We start from the raw sequence: 21,127 nt of genomic DNA on the forward strand, positions 1-21,127 counted from the left end.
TTTTTTCAAAATTAAAACTTTGTAACATCAGAAACCTTAATGATTACTCTAAAAAATATATGAGTGAATATCAAAGAATGGACAGCTTTTTGGAAAGAACAATTTTTTCATAAAATTCCCTCACATGGGATGACTTATGTTTATAAAATTAATCTACTTATTTAGAATTATAGATAAAAAGGTCCAATAGTTCTAGTGGTATTTTTAATAATATATCTTTATATGATACTCTTGGTAATTGAGTAAACTATATTCAAAAACAGGTTATTGAATGCTGTCTTAAACAAAAGGCAACAAAACAAGTCAAAAGCAAACTTAGTGATAAACAATGCACTGAGATTTTAGAAAATGAGTTTGAATTTGGTTGTAAAAAAAATCAAATCATTTTTACAAAAGAAATAGAAATAGAATATATGTTATGAAAAAATGGAAACCTAAAAACAAGGTTACCAAAGGCAAAATTTTGTTGTTAGAAGAAAAACTTCTAAACAACAAAAATGCAAATGTTTTTTTTTTTCTGTGAAAAAGAAAGTCATATTGCATCAAACTATTCTAAAAAGGAAAAAGTGAAAAAAAGGTTCTTAAAACTCTCGAACAATGAGATTTATCTATTTGTTATGCAGAAGATTTATCTGATGAAAATTTTTTTTATGAATTATTTTTTGAATTTGAATCAGATACTTCTAATAGTGAAATAGAATTTATTTTTATGATGAATAAGTTTTAATCAAGAAGAAAATTTTGAAACTTCTTTTATTTCAAGTTTAGTTAACCACACTGAAAAACAAATGACTTCATTAAGAAATTATATAGGAAAAACTCATGTATTTTCTAATGAAAAACTCAAAAAATTATAAATCGTAAAAAATATGATATTTATCAAACTAGTTTTTTCAAAACTTTTCAACCATGGAGTAAATACCATATTGAAAAAGTAAGTGAATATACAATAGCTAACAATTCTAAACAAGGATCAGTAGAAATATCACTTTTTACAAAAAAAAAATTTATAAAAATATCTAAAAATTAAATATATCCATATAGGAGTTATTATGATCTCTATAAAACCTCTTTTTATTTAAGGAAAAGACATTCCTATTTTAGCTATGTTAATGGATAAATGTTTTTCAAACCCTGATTTAGTACTACCTTCATCAATTCCTAATTTAATAATGGTTATATCGAAAAGATCGTGATCAATTTTGAATTTGATTTTTTGGAAAAGATTATCCTATTTTTGGTATTTCCAGATAAGATGAAAAATAATATTTTTCAAAATTTTCTTTCAACAATTTTTTTTTTGTTTCCAGAGTAATAAACTGATTGATTCACAAAAATATTTCTTTTGGGTAAGAATATTATTGCTTTTTCAAATAATAAAACTCTTTTTAGTTTTACTATTATAGAAGAATTCTTGTTTGAAAAATATTCATAGAGTTTGAGAAAATTGTTTATTTCCTCCAAACTGTATTGGTTTTCTTTTAGTGCAAAAAAAATTATATCTTGCTGTTTTAGCGAATTTAGAGAACTCAAATTTTTGAAAACTAATTCATATAGATAAGCTTCATTTTTAGTCTGGTTAACTAAAAATTCAGCTAATTTAGTTATCTTTTTATGAAATTGAGATTTATTTTCAGTGAGATGAGATTTCCAAAAATTATTGAGAAAATTACAAGTCTCTGGGTTGAGACTAGCGTTGTAGAAATCTTTTATTTCTATACCAGGCATTTTTGGAGGTGTCAACAGGTTTTCTATTTGTTGGACAATTTGAAAGTATAAAACAGAAGTCCACTCGTTAGGATTTTGAGCAAATTGGGAAAAGTTTTGCTACCATAATATTGGTTGTAATACATGTTGAATAAATTGATAATAAGGCATTTGAGGAATATTTTGGATTAAATATCCTTTGGGTGGATAAATAAATGGTGTAAATCCTAGGTTTGGATTTTGTGTTGAGGATGAAGATGAAAAAGTAACTTTTTTGGTATGCTTCTTTTGAATCATTCTCCATTTCTTGTTTGCTCAAGAGGCTTTTTACCTCTATCCATTAGGTTTGCTGAGGAAATTTGCAAGGATATTTTTATCACCATTAATAAATTCAATGTTAAAATCATGTTGATAAAAAAAAGTATACCATTTAATTTGTCTTGGGTTAGTATCTATTTTCTTGTTTTTAAGAAAATCACAAACAGCTTGGTTATCTATTCTTATAGTAAAATTTTTAGGTACTAGATAAATATGAAAATAAGTTATTGCATTTTTTATAACAAGTAGTTCTTTTTCAAAAATAAAATACTTAGTTTTGTTTGGTTTAGACTTGCCTGAATTATAACCACAAATAAGTTCATCTTTTTGAACTTTTGCTTTTAAAACACATCCCCAATATACATCAGAAGCATCGGTTTCTAAGATTAATAAATCTTTTTGTTTAGAAAGATAAACTTTAGAAATATATTTTAAATATGATTTTATATGTTTGATAATATCAGTATCTTGATTGTTTTAAGAGAAAGGAATATCATTTTTTAGTTTTTCTTGCAAAATCTTTTTTTTTTGGAAAGATTTTTTATAAATTGCATTCCAGAGGTAAGAAGACCTAAAAACTATTGTAAATGTTTTTTATTTTCTAGGGTTTCTAAAAAATCTTTGATTCTTGCAATAATATGATCTTGAAGAGAAAGACCATTAGAAGAAAGATTTAAACCTAAAAATTCAATTTCACTTTTTTCTAACTCAATCTTTTTTAGATTGAGAATAATTTCGTGTTGGATAAATTCTTGAAAAATCAAATTTAGATGAGTTCTATGTTGATCCAGTGTATTTGAAAAAACTAGAATATCATTAATATTGACACAATAAAATTTTTTGTATTTTCCAAAAATTTTGTCCATCCACCTCTAAAAGATTTAAGGGATATTACAAAGACCAAATGGCATTATTGTCCATTGATATTGACCTTGTGGAGCATTAAAAGCAGTAAATGGTTTTGACTCTTTAAAAATCATGATTTGTTAAAAACTTGATTTGCAATCAAATTTACTAAAATATTTAGCATTTTTTGCTAAATTTATCAAAACATTTTTTCTATAAATAAAATATCCATCAAAAATAAGATTTTGGTTAAGCCTTTTATAATTGATTAACATTCTAGCTTTACCACATTTTTACTCAGCATGGTTTCTTAACATGAAAGCAAGACTGTAATGTGGACTATTTGTTGGTTCAATTAGCCCTTCTTGTAAAAAAATATTTATTTGAATTTAAATTCATCTATATTCTGTTTGGTATAGATCATAGGTTATACTCAGATGATTCTTTTTGAATCAATGATTTGTAAATGACAAAATCTAGGACTTCTAGACTAAAGTTTTAGTGGTTCTTCATTAAAATTTTCAGCAAGAATTTTGAATAACCAGTGTGTTTCATTGATTGTTTTTACCTTAACTTTATTAGCTTCTGGTTGGAAATCTTGTCACAAATATGTTTATGATTTTTTATTTAAGGAATAAATGTGACTTTTTTTAAAGTTAATGTAAAAGGTAAATAATTGTAAAGAAAATTATTTCTTAATAGCATATCACCATGCATATGGGAAAAACATATGATTTTAGGTATAATAAATTTTTTATTATTAAAATAAATCGAAATATTTTTTTCTTTAAAACCTATGATGGTTTTTTACCATCAATTCCTATTATTGCTATAGGATGTTTCATTGGTTCCTATTTGTTTAATAGAAGTGCATTACTGCAATAGCTGGAGATGGTTGCCCAGTGTCAAGTAGAATAAAAAGAGAATAAGGTTTATATTTTTGAAAATGAAATTCTCCATTAATATAATTATAAAATCTTTTTTGGTTGATTGTTTGAGAATGTAATGACATCATTACGACTAAGTTTAACTTGTGTAATGATATTTAAACTTTTTGTTTCTTTTTTTTTTCTACTATTTACAGAAGTGATAGAGTTTAAAACTGAGTTTATTGCATTGTAAACAGAAGGTTTTGATTGATTATCACTTGAAAATATAGGGATATGACTACTGTTTGTACTATTACTTATTTGAAATCCAAAAAATGAATGTCTATATGGAGTAGCAAATGATTGGTTGTTGGAAAGACTTTTGTATTATCTTCTTTATTAGAAAATGAAAAAATTGATGAAGGTAGAACTAAATCAGGGTTTGAAGTAGAAATACTAATTCCAAGAATTTTAAAGTATAGGTTATTTTCTAAAGCAAAGAATGCTAAAGAGTTGACTTTGTTTTTTAAAGGCCTTTCTTCAGAGATAGCTTCTAATAACCATCCAATTAGGATAGATAAATCTCTAAGATCCATTAATCTTTATTTGATTTTTGAATCAGAAGATTATGGTTCAAATATTTCAATAATTTTTGGATCTATCTATTTGTTTTATCTCATTTTTTGTTAAATGAGTTAGATGTTGTTCCATTTATTTAAAATACAATCCATTTAGTTAAAATATGTCTATTTTACTACCGACATTATTAATTTTTTCTTTAATTTTCTTAATTTTTACAAAAAGCTTTTTGAAAAAAGATGTAGATAGATATACTAAACCATTTATAGAGAGCTAATAGATTGTAGTTGTAATTTTAAATAAGGTTTTATGTGTAAACTATGATTATAAGGTTTATCTAAGCAAATGCAATTATCTTTTTCCAATTGTTCCATGTTTTAAATGCTTAAAACCGTTTGCTTTTCATAAAGGTCTCACAAAAGCCATTAAAATAACTATCAAAGCAATAATACTAGCCACAAAAAACCAAAAAACCAAATATACAAGCTTCAAAAAATAAAACGATTATTAGAAAATAAAAGATAAAAGATAAGAAAACTTACAATATAGTAAACACTTCAAACTATCTCTATATTACAATCAGAAAACAAAATACACGATATTTAGTTACAAGGCCTGATACCATTTGTTTTTTTTTTAAAAAAAGAAAAGGTAAAGAAAAAACTTTATGTTTAAAAGTGGAAGGATTTGAAAGAGGAAGGTGTTGTAGGCAGAGAGAAGTAGAGAGAAGTGGAGTGAAAAAAGCTTTTGGAAGACTTTGCCTAAAACATCTAAGGGAGTCTATGTTTATAGATACAAAAGTTTAACTCTAGTTCAGTTAACTATAGTAGCGAATTAAACTTAAAAGTAAAAGTAGCTTTTATAGGAACTGTTACAATGATTGTTACAGTGACTATTGTCTGATAGCTTGTTCGCTACAGTGATTGCTATAGTGATTGTTGTCTAATAACTGTCTTATCTTTTTTACTTTAGCAACTAGTTTATTAGTAGCAAAAGAAAAATAGATGAAGTTTCTAACCCAGAAACTGATGATCTATTAAGATTTTTAGATATGTCTAACCTAGACATTATAGAACAACATCTACTTCACTTAACAAAAGATAAGATAAAACAAACAGAACCAGGGTAAACAACCCAAAGTTCTAATAATAACAACATTAAATCTCTAAACAATAGAAATGTTGCTTCAGGAGGAACATATTTAGATTTATCAAAAGTCTCAATTTCAGATTACCAAAAACCATAGATGATTAGGCAAAATCTATGTCTATTATAGTAACCCATTACAAAGACTCTTGAAATAAAGAAAAATTCTTAAATTATTTTTATGGTACCTGGTAAGAAGATGTTTTACAATTTATTTGAGAATGAAAAAATTTTGAATTAGGAAAAACCCAAAAAGGGAATCTTCTTAATCAGATTAGAACAATCCCAGATTTATTTAAAGGTCTAACGTAGATCTTAAAAAGTAAGTTTTGTGGAAGTATGGATGAAGCTGATCCAAATAGTGAAGCTCAATGCATTCTTTCAAAATTAAAACTTTGTAACATCAGAAACCTTGATGATTACTATAAAAAATAGATAAGTGAATATTAAAGAATGGACGAAGAACGTTCAACTTTTTAGAAAGAACAATTTTTTCATAAACTTCCCTCACCATGGGATGAATTATGTTTACAAAATTATTCTACTTATTTAGAATTATGGTTGAAAAAGTCCAGTAGTTCTAGTCATACTTTTAACAATATATCTTTATGTGATACTCTTGGTAATAGAATAAATTATTTTAAAATACGTGATATTGAATATTGTTTTAAGCAAAAGGTAGTAAAACAAGTCAAAAGCAAACTTAGTGGTAACAATGCACTAAGATTTTAGAAAATGAGTTAGAATTTGGTTGTAAGAAAAATTAAATTATTTTAACAAAAGAAATAGAAAAAGAAAATTTGTTATGAAAAAGTGGAAACCTAAAAATAAGGTTACCAAAAGCAAAAAATTTTTTATTAGAAGAAAAACTTCTAAACAACAAAAAAGCAAATGTTTTATTTGTGAAAAACAAAGTCATATTGCACTGAGCTGTCCTAAAAAATTAAAAGTGCAAAAAAGGTTATTAAAACTTTAGAACAATGAGATTTATCTATTTGTTATGCAGAAGTTTTATTTGATGAAAAAAAATTTTATGAATTATTTTTTAAATTTCAAAAAAAACTTTTGATAGTGAAACATAATTTATTTTTATGATGAATACTTTTTCTAATCAAGAAGAAAATTTTGAAACTTCTTCTATTTCAAGTTCAATTAATCGAACTAAAGAACAAATGACTTCATTAAGAAATTATATGGGAAAAACTCATACATTTTCTAATGAAAAACTCAAAAAATTACAAATAATAAAAAAAGTTGATATTTATCAAACTAGTTTTTTCAAAACTTTTCAACCATGAATTAAACTCCATATTGAAAAAGTAAGTGGTGATACAATAGCTAACAATTCTAAACAAGGATCGGTAGAAATATCATTTTTTACAAAAGAAAAAATAAACAAATTTTTATTAAAATATCCAAAAGTTAAATATATCCATATAAGAGTTATTATGATATCTATAAAACCTCTTTTTATTCAAGGAAAAGACAATCCTATTTTAGCTGTTTTAACGGATAAACATTTTTCAAACCTTATTAATTATTTTATTGGAGTAATCTAATCTAATTTAGTAATAGAAGTGGTTTGGTTTAAAATAAGACCAAATTATTTTATTTCAATTTATGATCCTTTAATCGAGGATTGTCTTAGGCTAGGAATCAGAACAAAAAATTCTAATATTGAAGAAATAGCTTATGATCTATCCATAAATCGGATTGCTATTTATGAGTTAACAAATGTCACTTCGACTTCTATCAAATAGATAAATCCAAAAATTATCGAAATATTTGAACCACAATCTTTTGATTCATAAATCAAACCAAGATTAATGGATCTTAGAGATTTATCTATCCCAACTAGATGGTTATTAGAAGATATCTTTAAAGAAAGGCCTGTAAAAAATAGAGTCAACTCTTTAGAATTTTTTGCTTTAGGAAATAACCTATACTTTAAAAATCCTGAAATCAATAGTTCTATATCAAACCCTGATTTAGTCCTACCTTCATCAATTCCTTCATTTTCTAATAAAGAAGATGAGATAGAAAGTCTATCCAGCAACCAATCATTTGCTACTCCATATAGACATTCATTTTTTGGATTTCAAAGAAGCAATAGTAAAAACAGTACTCATATCCTTGTATTTTCAAGTGATAATCAATCATAACTTTCTGTTTACAATACAGTAAACTCGGTTTTAAACTTTGTCACTTCTGCAAATAGTAGAAGAGAAGAAAAAAAATTTAAATATCATTACTTATGTTAAACTTGGCCATAAATAATGTCATTACATTCTCAAACAATCAACCAAAAAGGTTTTATAATTATATTAATGAAGAATATCATTTCAAAATTATAAGCCTTATTTTCTTTATATTCTACTTGACATTGGAGTAACCATCTCTAGTTGTCATAGTAATGCACTTCCATTATACAAATGGGAACCAATAAAACATCCTATAGTAATAATAGGAATCAATGGTAAAGAAACTATAATAAGTTTTAAAGAAAAAAATATTTTGATTTATTTTAATAATGAAAATTTTATTATACCAAAAATCATGTTTTCCATAAATGCATGGTGATATACTATTAGGAAATAGCTTTCTTTACAATTATTTACCTTTTACATTAACTTTATAAAAAGTCACATTTACTATAGATAAACAAGCTATAAAAATTCCTTTAATAACAAATCATTAACATATTAGTGACAAAGATTTCCACCAGAAGCTAATAAAGTTGAGGTAAAAACAATAAGTGAAACACGCTAGTCATTCAAAATTCTTGCTGAAAATTTAGTGAAGAACCACTAAAACTTTGGTCTAGAAGTCCTAGATTTTGTCATTTATAAATCATTGATTCAAAAAGAATCATCCAAGTAAAACCTACGATCTAAACCAAACAAGGTATAAATGAATTTGAAATTCAAATAAATGATCTTTTATCTTTTATTTCTAATAAAGAAAAAATTCTATGTTTAAGAGCAAAATGATCTGAAAGAGAAAGGTGTGGTAGGTAGTACTAAATCAGAGTTTGATGTAGAACTACTAGTTTCAGGATTTTTAAAGTATAGGTTATTTCATAAAGTGAAGAATTCTAAAGAGTTGAATTTATTTTTTACAGGCCTTTCTTTAGAGATATCTTTTAATAATCAACTAGTTGGGATAGATAAATCTCTAAAATCTATTAATATTGGTTTGATTTCTGAATCAAAAGATTATGATTTAAATATTTCAATAATTTTTTTATCTATTTGTTTAATAGAAGTCGAAGTGACATTTGTTAACTCATAAATAGTAGTCCAGTTTATGGATAGATCATGAATTATTTCTCTAAGATCATAATTTTTTGTTCTGATTCTTAGCCTAAGACAATCTTTTGTTAATGATCATAAATTGAAATAAAATAATTTAGTCTTATTTTAAACCAAACCGTTCCTGCTACTAAATTGGATTGGATTGCTCCAATTATATAATTAATAAGGTTTGAAAAAAATTTATCCATTAAAACAACTAAAATAAGAATGTCTTTTCCTTAAATAAAAAGAGGTTTTATAGAGATCATAATAACTCCTATATGGATATATTTAACTTTTGGATATTTTAATAAAAAATTGTTTATTTTTTCTTCTATAAAAAATGGTATTTCTATCGATCCTTGTTTTGAATCGTTAGCTATTGTATCACTATTTACTTTTTCAATATGGCATTTAATCCATGGTTGAAAAGTTTTGGAAAAACTAGTTTAATAAATATTATCATTTTTTATGATTTGTAATTTTTTGAGTTTTTCATCAAAAAATACATGAGATTTTCCTATATAATTTCTTAATGAAGTCATTTGTTCTTCAATTTGGTTAATTGAACTTGAAATAAAAGAAGTTTCAAAATTTTCTTCTTGATTAGAAGAAGTATTCATCATAAAAATAAATTCTGTTTCATTATCAGAAGTATCTGATTCGAATTCAGAAAATAATTCATAAAATTTTTTTTTATTAGATAAATCTTTTACAAAACAAATTGATAAATCTCATTTTTTGAGAGTTTTAATAACCTTTTTTGCACTTTTTCCTTTTTAGGACAGTTTCGTATAACATGACTTTCTTTTTCATAAATAAAATAGTTGTATTTTTGTTGTTTAGAAGTTTTTCTTCTAACAACAAATTTTTTGCCAATGGTAACCTTGTTTTTAGGTTTCCATTTTTTCATAACATATTTCTTTTTCTATTTCTTTTGTAAACATGATTTGATTGTTTTTTACAACCAAATTCAAACTCATTGTCTAAAATCTTAGTACATTATTTATCATTCAGTTTGCTTTTGACTTGTTTTGCTACCTTTTGTTTAAAACAGTATTCAATAACATATTTTTTTAATATAATTTACTCTATTACCCAGAGTATCATATAAATATATATTATTAAAAGTACTATTATAACTATTAGACTTTTTTATCCGTAATTTTAAATATGCAGAATAATTTTGTAAACATAATTCATCACATGGTGAAGAAAGTTTATGAAAAAATTGTTCTTTCCAAAAAGTTGAATGTTCTTTATCCAGCTTTTGATATTCACTCATATATTTTTAGAGTACTCATCAAGGTTTATGATGTTACAAAGTTTTAATTTTGAAAGAATGTATTGAGCTTCAGTGTTTGGATTAGCTTCTTCCAAACTTTCACAAAACTCATTTTTTAAGATCTGGGTTAAACCTTTGAGTAAATATGGGATTGTTGTAGTTTCAATAACATATTTTTTTAATATAATTTACTCTATTACCCAGAGTATCATATAAATATATATTATTAAAAGTACTATTAAAACTATTAGACTTTTTTATCCGTAATTTTAAATATGCAGAATAATTTTGTAAACATAATTCATCACATGGTGAAGAAAGTTTATGAAAAAATTGTTCTTTCCAAAAAGTTGAATGTTCTTTATCCAGCTTTTGATATTCACTCATATATTTTTAGAGTACTCATCAAGGTTTATGATGTTACAAAGTTTTAATTTTGAAAGAATGAATTGAGCTTCAGTGTTTGGATTAGCTTCTTCTAAACTTTCACAAAACTCATTTTTTAAGATCTGGGTTAAACCTTTGAGTAAATATGGGATTGTTGTAGTTTGATTAAGAAGATTCCCTTTTTGGGTTTTTTTCTAATTTAGAAAATTTCCATTTTTAGAGAAATTGTAAGAAATTTTTTTTATTCCAAGAGTCTTTGTAATGGTTACTACAATAGACATAAATTGTGCCTAATCATCTATGGTTTTTTCATAATCTAAAATTGAGACTTTTGATAAATCTAAATATGTTCCTCCTGAAGCAACATTTTTTTTGTTTAGAGATTCAATGTTGTTGTTATTAGAACTTTGGGTTGTTTGCCCTAGTTCTGTTTGTTTTATCTCATCTTTTGTTAAGTAAGGTAGATGTTGTTCCATAATGTCTGGGTTAGACGTATTTGAAAATCTTAATAGATCATTAGTTTTTGGATTAGAAACTTCACATATATTTTTTTTTGCCATAATCTATTATTTGTGGATCTGGTTTTTCATCTTCTATTTCTTATGATTTTTCAGAAGTTTCAGACTCTATTTCTTCTTTAACTACTAGATTAGTAGCTACGATATTATCAAAATCATCACTAATGCTTTCATCACTACTATCATTTGTTGTATCATAGTTGAGTATATAATGATAATTGAATTTCTTGAAGATTTCTTTATATGTTTCATAAAGTTCTTCAATTTTTTGAAGATATTCAATCCTTGTTTGGAATGTTTCTGATTTTTTCATTTTTTGTTTAAAATGATTAATTAGAATTTTATATGATTGAAAATCCAAAATCTCTTGTTTAGAGAATTCAAAATATTTTGAAGATGAAAGTTTATCATCTTTTAGAGTCATAATAGTTTTACCATAAAAAAAAAGGTTTAAAATCGCTTGTTTGTGATTTTTGTTCTATTTTACTACTAATATTATCAATTTTTTTCTTTAATTTTATCAATTTTTACAAAAAATTTTTTGAAAAAAGATGTAGATAGATCTATTAAACCATTTATAGAACGACTAATAAATTGTGGTTATAATTCTAAAGAAAGTTCTATGTGTAAACAATGATTATAAGGTTTATCTGAGCAGATACAATTATCTTATTCTAATTGTTTCATGTTTTAAGTGCTTAAAACCGTTTGTTTTTCATAAAGGTCTCAGAAAAGTCAATTAAAATAGCTATCAAAGCAACAATACCAACCATGAAAAACTAGAAAAACAAATATATGAGCTTCGAAACATAAAACAATTATTAGAAAATAAGAGATAAAAGATAAAAAAACTTACAATATAGTAAACAATTCATACGATCTTTATATTACAATCTAAATACAAAATACATGATATTTAGTTACAAGAATCTGATACTATTTACTTAAAAAAAGAAAGAAAGGAAAATGTAAGAAAAAACTCTATGTTTAAGAGCGGAAGGATCTGAAAGAGGAATGTGTTGTAGGTAGAGAGAAGTAGAGAGAGGTGTAGCTAGACGTGGGATGGTATAGACATTCGGCTTCATCTATGTATGTTAATTTATGTATTTATATTTTTAATATTTTATGTTAAATTTATAAAATATAAAAAACATTAAAATATAATTAGTTATGTATTTATTTTTTTAATATTTTATGTTAAATTTATATAAAATATAAAAAATATTAAAATATAATTATTTATGTATCTATATTTTTTATATTATACGTTAAATTTATATAAAATATAAAAAATATTCGGATATAATTCATCTTAACACATTATACATATTTTTTATTAAATTTATATATAATTTTTTATTAATTTTAAATTATATTATTTTTATTTTTTAAAATTATTTTATATTATGTGATCGTATATAATTGAAATTAACAAATCTGTCAAACTACAAAGGTTTGCACCTTAAATAAGGATTTAATATTAAAGTACTTTTTTTTTTTTAAAGTGGTTTATATAGGGTTGAACGTACGAGGCCCTGGACCATTGTTTAGCAGTACATCATCGAGGAGGTGGACACACAGATATACATATCACAGCCAACATTCAAAACGTTGCAGTAAGTAGCTGCAAGCCCCAGAAGACATACATTGAGAGAGGGGGGTTACGGTTGTCAGTCTATTAAACGATACAATCTTTCTTCCAAGCTTTAATAATTCAATTCCTTTATGATCTCGTGTAATCACCCGTAATACTGCTCATAATCAGCATTCCTTCGAGATTCTTTGTCAAAATACGAAGGTTTTAGATACATTTGATGCGATATTTTATATATATATATATATAATATTATGGGTGATTACACATATATATATATATATGCACACATATATATTATATGTATTGTTTTTGCATGAAATTCATGGTTATTACATAAATTAAAAAAGTTAGTGATTAAGATATAGTTTTGTAAATGTGAAAATTAAAAGTACTTTTAACTGTTTGGCTTTGTGATTTTGGTAAAGAAAGAAATACTAGAAATAACTATAAAAGATGTACCAGTAATGGTTTGCCATTATGATTACAGCTTAGAGTGGTGGATCAGACCAAACGCTCTGAGACAAAGGAGAACATCTAGGGTTAGGTAAAAGTGTACTTAATCGGCCAATTAATTCCAATCCAATTTATGATATATCCATATATTCCAGGCAACGTTGGAGGGAGTAGTAAAGTATAATAAGAGAGATGACAAATTTGTTCCATTTGTTCCCATCATAAAGTACTCCGTTCGTATCATTAGTGGTTGTCTACATTTAATTTTTATGGAATTAAAAAAATAATTTTAATATATTTTATTAAAATTTTCATGTATTAGAACTTTTAATCTAAAAATATGATGAGAAAAGTATAATTTAAAATTCTTAAATGTTTAATATTGTTGATGATGTTTTAGGTACGAGTGATTCGGATGATGATTTAGAGGATAAGCAGGGAATGACTTGTACCTGTAGAAAGAAAGTAAAATCAAGAGGTGCTGGAGTTAGTTCTTTAAGACACCCTTCAATATTTAAATTAATCAAGCGTCTAGAGTTTTTTGGAGGTAAAAAGTACATTTTTAGAGAATATTAAAAAAGCTTAAAGAGGAAGGGTTTAGAATTATTATATTTGGATCTATTTTTTTATTATATATATATAAGATAATGAATGATAATGTAACAAGAATTATTGATATTTAATGATAAATTTATGTGAAACTTAAAAAAAAGATTATTACATTTAATAATCTCAAGTCAAAGTGGCTGTGTTTAGTGATTTGAGGCAAATTGAAACTAGTTGGTATGCTACGAGACAATGCACTAATATAATATTAGTGATGGTGGTTGACAAGTCATTTTCCATGAATAAAATGATAAAGATAAGGATGTTAATTGATAGAATGTGGATAAGATAAAGTACTCTTCTTTTCTATTTTAAATTTTTATATTATATTCATTTAAGTATTTTATTATTTAATAAATATTTTAAATTTATCTCAATTTTTATCTTTACAAGTATTTAATTGATATGGATGATCCTTATACTCATAGTTTAAAAAATTTTTAAAAATTAAATTTTATTTTAGTTTTTTATCTTTATCTTATATACTTAAGTAATTTTTTATAAATATATATTAATATATTTTTAATAAAAATATATTAATTGTAATTAATTTAAAATAATAATTTATATTATTTAATAAAAAATTTATATACTAAATATATATAAATATATATGATACAAGTACAAGATGTGTGTTATATTATTTATTTTCAATTTTGTATGTAATAAAAATTTAAAATTATACTTATAATGTAATATTTATCATTATTTTTATTCGGATAAAAAATTAAGTTTTACATTAAATATAAATAAAATTAATATTCTTAGATAAAGATAAACTCGAAATGTGCCAATAAATCTAATTATCAATTTTTTTAAAAAATAACTTAATAATTAAAGGTATACTAATTTAACGAGCAGAAAATTAATGGAGTGAGTAGGTATTTAAAAATACTTTCAATTTCAATGCTACATTAATCCGAGACAAAAAAGGTCGTCTAATAAAATAGTAATTCGATCGGCCAAGTAATTAAAAATGGCGCCGAAGACAGGACAACCAAACTTGTTCCATCCTAGTATTGTTAGGACGTTTAGACTGCCACAAATACATCTTCTTAATACTACTTAACAAATCGGAATTTAGCCCAAAATTTATTTTATTCTCAATCTTCAAAAAATTTTAATTAGGTCATTAATTCTTCTAACTGGTATCATTTTATTCTTTCCCTTTGAGAAATAGTTTAATTTAATGTGTTTTTTTTCAATATGTCAACAGTTAGATAGCACTTCCTTTGACAAATGTCATTCACGTGATGTAATTTGATATTTATTGTCAAATTATATCTTTTTCGCATATAAAAATCAATACCATTCATGTTCTGACAATTAAAATTTTAATTAAATATGTATTTTGTGTTTGAAAATTAGGGATTAAAATAAAATTTAATTCAAAATTTAAAAAACACAAGCATTATTTCTAAAGAATGGCATAATAACTAGCATAAAATTGTTTCATCGCAAATTTGATGTTGATTTAATTTTTTAAATAATTCAAAAAATATGAAGATATATATTTCTATGTAGTAGTTATATATTATATAAATTTATGTTTTTAATAATTAACCATCACATTATGTTCATCATTTATTGATTTTTTTTTTGTGTCGAATGAAGTCAACTGTGATAATTATTTTTAATAAAATTATAAATTTTAAAATTTCGAGTTTCAATTTTTTTTAAAAATATATTTTTAAAATTTTAATTTAATATAATATTTTTATAATAATGGTTAAAATTGAATTTATTTAATAAAAAAAATCAAATAGGAACAAATAAAGCTGGACAAAAGGAGTATTTTCTTTTTTATAAATCAAAGTTTTATTTTTATATTAAAATATTGAATACCAATGTTATAAAAATGTTTACTAAAAAATATAATTAAAATCGAAGTTTAAATATTAAATATAAGATTCTCTTAAAAAATAAACATAAGAAATGTTTTAAAAACATATATGTATGTTCGAAAAATGAAAAAGAATGTAAATTTGAGTCATCACAAAAATGATAAGATATTCAAATTTCAATTTCAAAGGGAAGGAATAATTGTTGGCCAGAAAGACGGAAGGAATAATTAAGCTACCACTCGTAATTACTAATTAAACAGAGTAGAAAAAGGCAACAAAAGGGTATAGACGTATGGTATAGGTCAAGCTTTTACGTTTTAAGCCAGTCTTGGGTGGGAAAAGATTAAATGAAGTTTCTTAGTTAAAGTTTATATATATATTTTTATTAAAATTGATTAAATAAAAATTAAAATTAATAGATTGTAAAATTTTGTTATATGAATTAAGTGTGTAAAATTTTTTTAAAAATTTAAAAAAATTTAAATATATTTTTTAAATAATTATTTTTAGTAAAATTTTTGATAAAATTTTTATCGTTAATAGATATTAATAAAATTTAAATTATAAATGGTATTTTTAATAATTATTTTACATATTATTAATTTTTTATTTAATTATATCAATTTATGAATTTGAATTTTTTTATTAAAATTTTAATTAAATCCTTTATCTTAAAAAATTTCAGAAACCTCCACACATAAAACTCGCTCAGGAAATTTCATCTTAATCTTGCTTCTAAGGTGTCCTTTACCTTCTTCGTCCACGAGAGAACGGGTTCTTTAAGCTTGCAAACATTCCCTCAGGATTCAAGGTCAAGGAGCAAAGTGCAGTAATAAAACCACGATACTCTGGCTTTCTTCATAATTTTCTAAGTAACATGGAAACCCCAATATTCTTGCTTAATAATGGGCCGAAGAGAGAGGCAGGTTTTTGCTTCCCAGTTCTCCTAATAGTTATGTTTCGGACCATGGTAATCACCTCGCTAAAATAGAATTGGGCTCAGCTGCTTGGATCTCATTCGGGCTCAGAAACAGCAGAATCTGAATTCCCAATGCTTTTCTCAGGCACCATCCTTCCTTGACTTCACAGTTTCAAGAAAAAACACTGGCTGATTAGACTATGAAACTTCTATGCATGCCATGATGTTCAAAATTATCACCCGCTTAATGATTCCTGGGCCCTTTTTTAAGAAGTGGGCGTGTAATTGATGCCCACTAAACTATTATACCTGATGTATGGCATCATCATTCATCAGCCTGCCCCTCATCGTCCCAAAATAGTAAACTAGATGTCGGGTCAAAAAGACAGTAAAAGAAAAAAAAAAAAAAATCTCAGGATGATGATGATGATGGATATCCTTGTCTATTTAAATCTATGTAGCATTATTATATATTTCAAATATATTTACTTTACTTCCCCGACAACGATAGATTAGTGCTGATGGATATGATGAACTTTCCATCATATTTAATTAACTCTATGAAGAAGCTTAAATACTTTTCATTTGTAAGTTGTTATCATCAAGTACCATTGTTAATTATAGAATAAAATGTGGCGAAAAAAGGATTATTAAAAATTTGTGGAAATATTGTTTTGAATAGTCAATGTTAGGAGGGTGGGACTGGGATGTCATGCCCCTGCAAGCCCACAATTATATATAGTTTCATTTCTTTTGAAAAAAGTTTTATGCCAAAACAGATCCTAAGCAAAAAAGAAAAAGCAATCTGTTAAGGGATTTAATACAACTCACAAATTAATGCAAATTGTGGAAGGAAGTGATGAGCTAGAATTGACACCCACGAGTGTCTGTCATGATAACTGAGGGACCCCCTCCCCGTCAGAAGATTTTTGGGAGGGGGCATCATCATCTGATCTCACGATTCAGATGCATGCCGCTAAAAGGAGGAATAGATAAATGGAAACACTAACGGGTTTCTATTTGCTGATGGGCTTTTTTTTTGGAGTGGTTGAAGCATTAAGAAAAGTGATAGATATAGGTGGGAGGTTAATGGATTTGATTATGAATCTCGTGACAGGAAATGAAAGACAGATTTTGGAAGGATGTAGTACAATCTCCATCATCTTTTCTTATTTTTAACCATAGCCAATTGCATCTCTTCTTCTTCTTCATTTCAATTTCAGATCATTCAAGACCTTTCCAAGTTTATATAATTTTCCATCTTCACTTAAACTGGTTTTCCTTTAAAATCATGTAATAAAAATCTTTGTAGTAATTAATGGCTTACCTTTCATGTTGAAGTACAAATATAATATGCTAAGCGTTGAAACTTTCCAGGAGGAGGCTAGCTAGAATGGACAGTAGGCAGATGTCAAAGAAGGATAAGAAGGAGGAGATTCCATCAGAGACTGAAATGATATCCGGTGGCGTTGAGTCTCATGCGGCACCAGCATCAGGGCATGGTGCGTCTGGACTTCGCAGACAGCTGAGTGTTACAAAGACCAATGGCCTCTGCTTTCCAGGCATGCTGGCTCATTCGACTGTAGGATTCATCGGGCCCCAAGTCTCTAACGGACCACAAGCATCGACTCTCAATCTGCATCCCTTCGGGATTCTACAACTAAGCCAAATTCTGCCACAGCCACTGCTGAATGATCTAGCAGTAGTGCAGATGTATGGGGCCTCAATAATTCTCATTGTGTATATATGTTAGCATATCGTGTGTCCTATTGACTTGTTGCTGCTACAAACTTTGTTAAAAAAAAAATCAGTTGTTCAGTTGTTCTGCATTAACTATTCTCCTTGGTTTCTTGATGGAGTTTTCAGTCATCGATATCCTTCTCAGGATTAGGTTATGCCTGCCTGAGACATGTAAAATCTTGGTTCCAGGTTTCCATCAATGAACGGAATAGAGTCTTCATTAATTCTTGATTGGGCATGGTGGCCGGATATACTATTATATATGTTGATTCATGGATTTTTAGGTTGAAATACTAGGCTAATTAGACACAATGACGACATTATACTTGTAGACAATTTCAACGTTAAAGCATTGATATATCAAGTCAAATTATCTATTGGGCCTAGGAAATTGGACTAAAAAACATTTTTCTTATTCAAGATCCTATAATTATATATGAATTTAATAAAAATATAAAAAAAAAATTTATTCTAATACATCGACACTAATTATAACATAATAATTTTTGTATTTATTTATATTTCCCAGACATTACAAAACCTTATTTAATTTCCGTCCGTCTAGACCCCACCTGAGATGGAGTTAAGTAACATCTTTAAAGCCCCACGTTTTTACGAAAGAGTATGATTACAGGTCCAGAACAGAAATTTCGCAGATTTGGCAGTTGATGAGCGGGGTTAATTAAATATACTGAAGAATTACTGAAAAGGGACTTTGAGCTATAAGGGGAAATTACCAAAAAAAAAAAAAAAAAAAACTAGAATTGAGCACCATGGAATATGTCATAAAGGATTTTCATGACAAGATTGGTGGAAGCTAAAATTATCACCAACAGTGCGTGCAGCTCTAACGTGAGAGGGAAACACATCGAAAATTGGACATTATTGTTGAGGAAAACTATGATGAAGATGATGAATGTAATGATGGTTAGAACAACTAGAACCAACATGACTATGATGTAGTAATGCTCTATAATTGACCTATGTTGAAAATTTTAGCCTATTCTATGGCAAGAGAGGGGCATCTGAATCAGCACGCAACTAATCCCAATAATACAGTCAAGGGAATCATGTTTAACTGAGTTGCTGTTTTCCTTTCAATGTATACAGGACAAGAGTTAAATCACTTTTTGTTTTGGTCTTATATAAAAGGAAAAGAAGCATAATCAAATCCTTAAGTAATAATCAAGGCAGTTTATTTAACAAGAGTAAATTCTTTCCTGAATATGAACTCAAAATCAGAGAAATACTATTAGGTTGCTTTTTGCTTCAAAGATACTAAAATTTTAAATAAGACTTAACTCAGTTGATCATACAACTATTTTTAAGAATAGACAACAGATAAATTTGAAGTTCAAAAGTCTATTCATGCCAAAAAAAAAAAAGGTCTATTAACTTTTCATTTTTCTTAAGGTTTTTAAAGCCCGTTACAGTGGATTCTGAACTTGTAGACAACTGGACAATTTTTGCAGTAGTACTTGTATCTTTGACGGGATTAAAGTGAATCTCTCTGGCTGGAAAAATTTAAGCAAAAGCTAACACTGGTCAAGTTTTCTAGGTTTTCAATTAAGATTTATCAAACCAACATAATTGAATTGAAAGTACACAATGTTAAAAGCAAAGCATGTCATCCATGTGAACTACCAAGCGATGCAAAATTTGGAGTAATGATAACTCAATTCAGCTCAAAACAAAGATGGAAGACAAAGAAATTCCAATAAAACAGCATTGCATCCTGTCGGACAGAAGAAGTGCCAATACTTGATCTGGATTAACAGGAGAGGATCGAGGGAGTTGCAACTAAATGGCAAAGACAGGTGTTGCAGATTCATAGACAAACACAGCGATATTGGCCCCATGATTAGTCATTTACAATTAGGATTCCTACTTCATTTCTAAAAATGAGATTCATCAAAGAGAATTTTCAGATCCGTATACCTATAGCTAAATTTAATTTTAAGGAGTCGCCACCAATATTTTTTGTTAAAGTGTGATTAATCACCTAAGTAAATTTATCTCTTTTTAAGGAGAAATCTCAAGTTTAACTTAGATATATTTAAAGGGTAGATAAATATCTACGAAACTAAAATTATGTTCAGGAATACGGTTACATGTGAAAAAAATTATAGCACTCTTATAACACTCATTAAAAGATAGTACCAGTTTTATTTTATGTTATCTAAGCCTTAAAATATTTTTGAATTTTGACCAAGTAAATTTAATTATTAAAAATTAATTTTAAAATTACTCCAATCGTTTGCTAGTGATTTAAGACAATTTTTTACCTCATAAATATTCATGGAGACTCGTGTTCTATTCTAAAGAGACTCGATTATCGGATTCATTAACATATTTTTGAAGAAAGTATTTTTTGAAAGCAAATAATAAAATCCTTCAATCGTTTGATAAGATTTTATATCAATACATATCCCTCAATCATTTAGTAAGATTTTTATTTGAAAATCTCAAAAATTTCATTTGAAAAAAAAAGTCATTAAATCCTTTAATAGTTTGGTAAAATTTAACAAAATTTTAAATTTTGCAACCGTTTGGTAGGATTGAAAAATTATTTTTCAAAAATTCATTATGAAATTGTCTAATCGTTTTGTAGAATTCATAATTCAAGATTTAAATTCTCCAATCATTTAGTAGGAATCATGAATTTATTATAAAAATTTATTTTAAAAGAAGAAAGAGAAATAACTAAGTAACATAAAATAGATTACAAATAAAGAAAAAAAGTAAAAATTACCTTGTCTTTTTTCTTGTTTCTCTACAAAACAATCTATGGCTTTTTTAGCGCCCTTCACCTGTGGTGATTGTCTTTTTTTTTTTTGTTTTAAAAAAAATCAAACAAAAACTTAAAACATATATGCCCAAAACCTCGAAAATTTTGTTACCAAAACTTTTTGTTGAATACCTCTCTTTTGTGTTTTTTTCAACCCCTTTATGCAACACAAAACTTCAAAAAAAAAAAATCCTAATTATTTAAACCCAAAACACTAGAAAAAAAAAAACTC

The 21,127-nt window shown here is 26.1% G+C and overlaps 1 pseudogene across 1 annotated transcript; it reads left to right on the forward strand.

The window, feature by feature from the left end:
• The first annotated feature begins 17,369 nt into the window (after positions 1 to 17,369).
• Positions 17,370 to 18,331, forward strand: LOC111288605 (uncharacterized; annotated as a pseudogene). The gene is made up of 2 exons (XR_016341279.1): positions 17,370 to 17,660; positions 17,745 to 18,331. The product of XR_016341279.1 is annotated as an uncharacterized LOC111288605 (transcript).
• Positions 18,332 to 21,127: the final 2,796 nt, after the last annotated feature.

Source organism: Durio zibethinus, chromosome 4 (genome assembly GCF_047325235.1).
Source record: "Durio zibethinus cultivar Kanyao isolate XHJ-2024 chromosome 4, ASM4732523v1, whole genome shotgun sequence".
Lineage (NCBI taxonomy): Eukaryota > Viridiplantae > Streptophyta > Magnoliopsida > Malvales > Malvaceae > Durio > Durio zibethinus.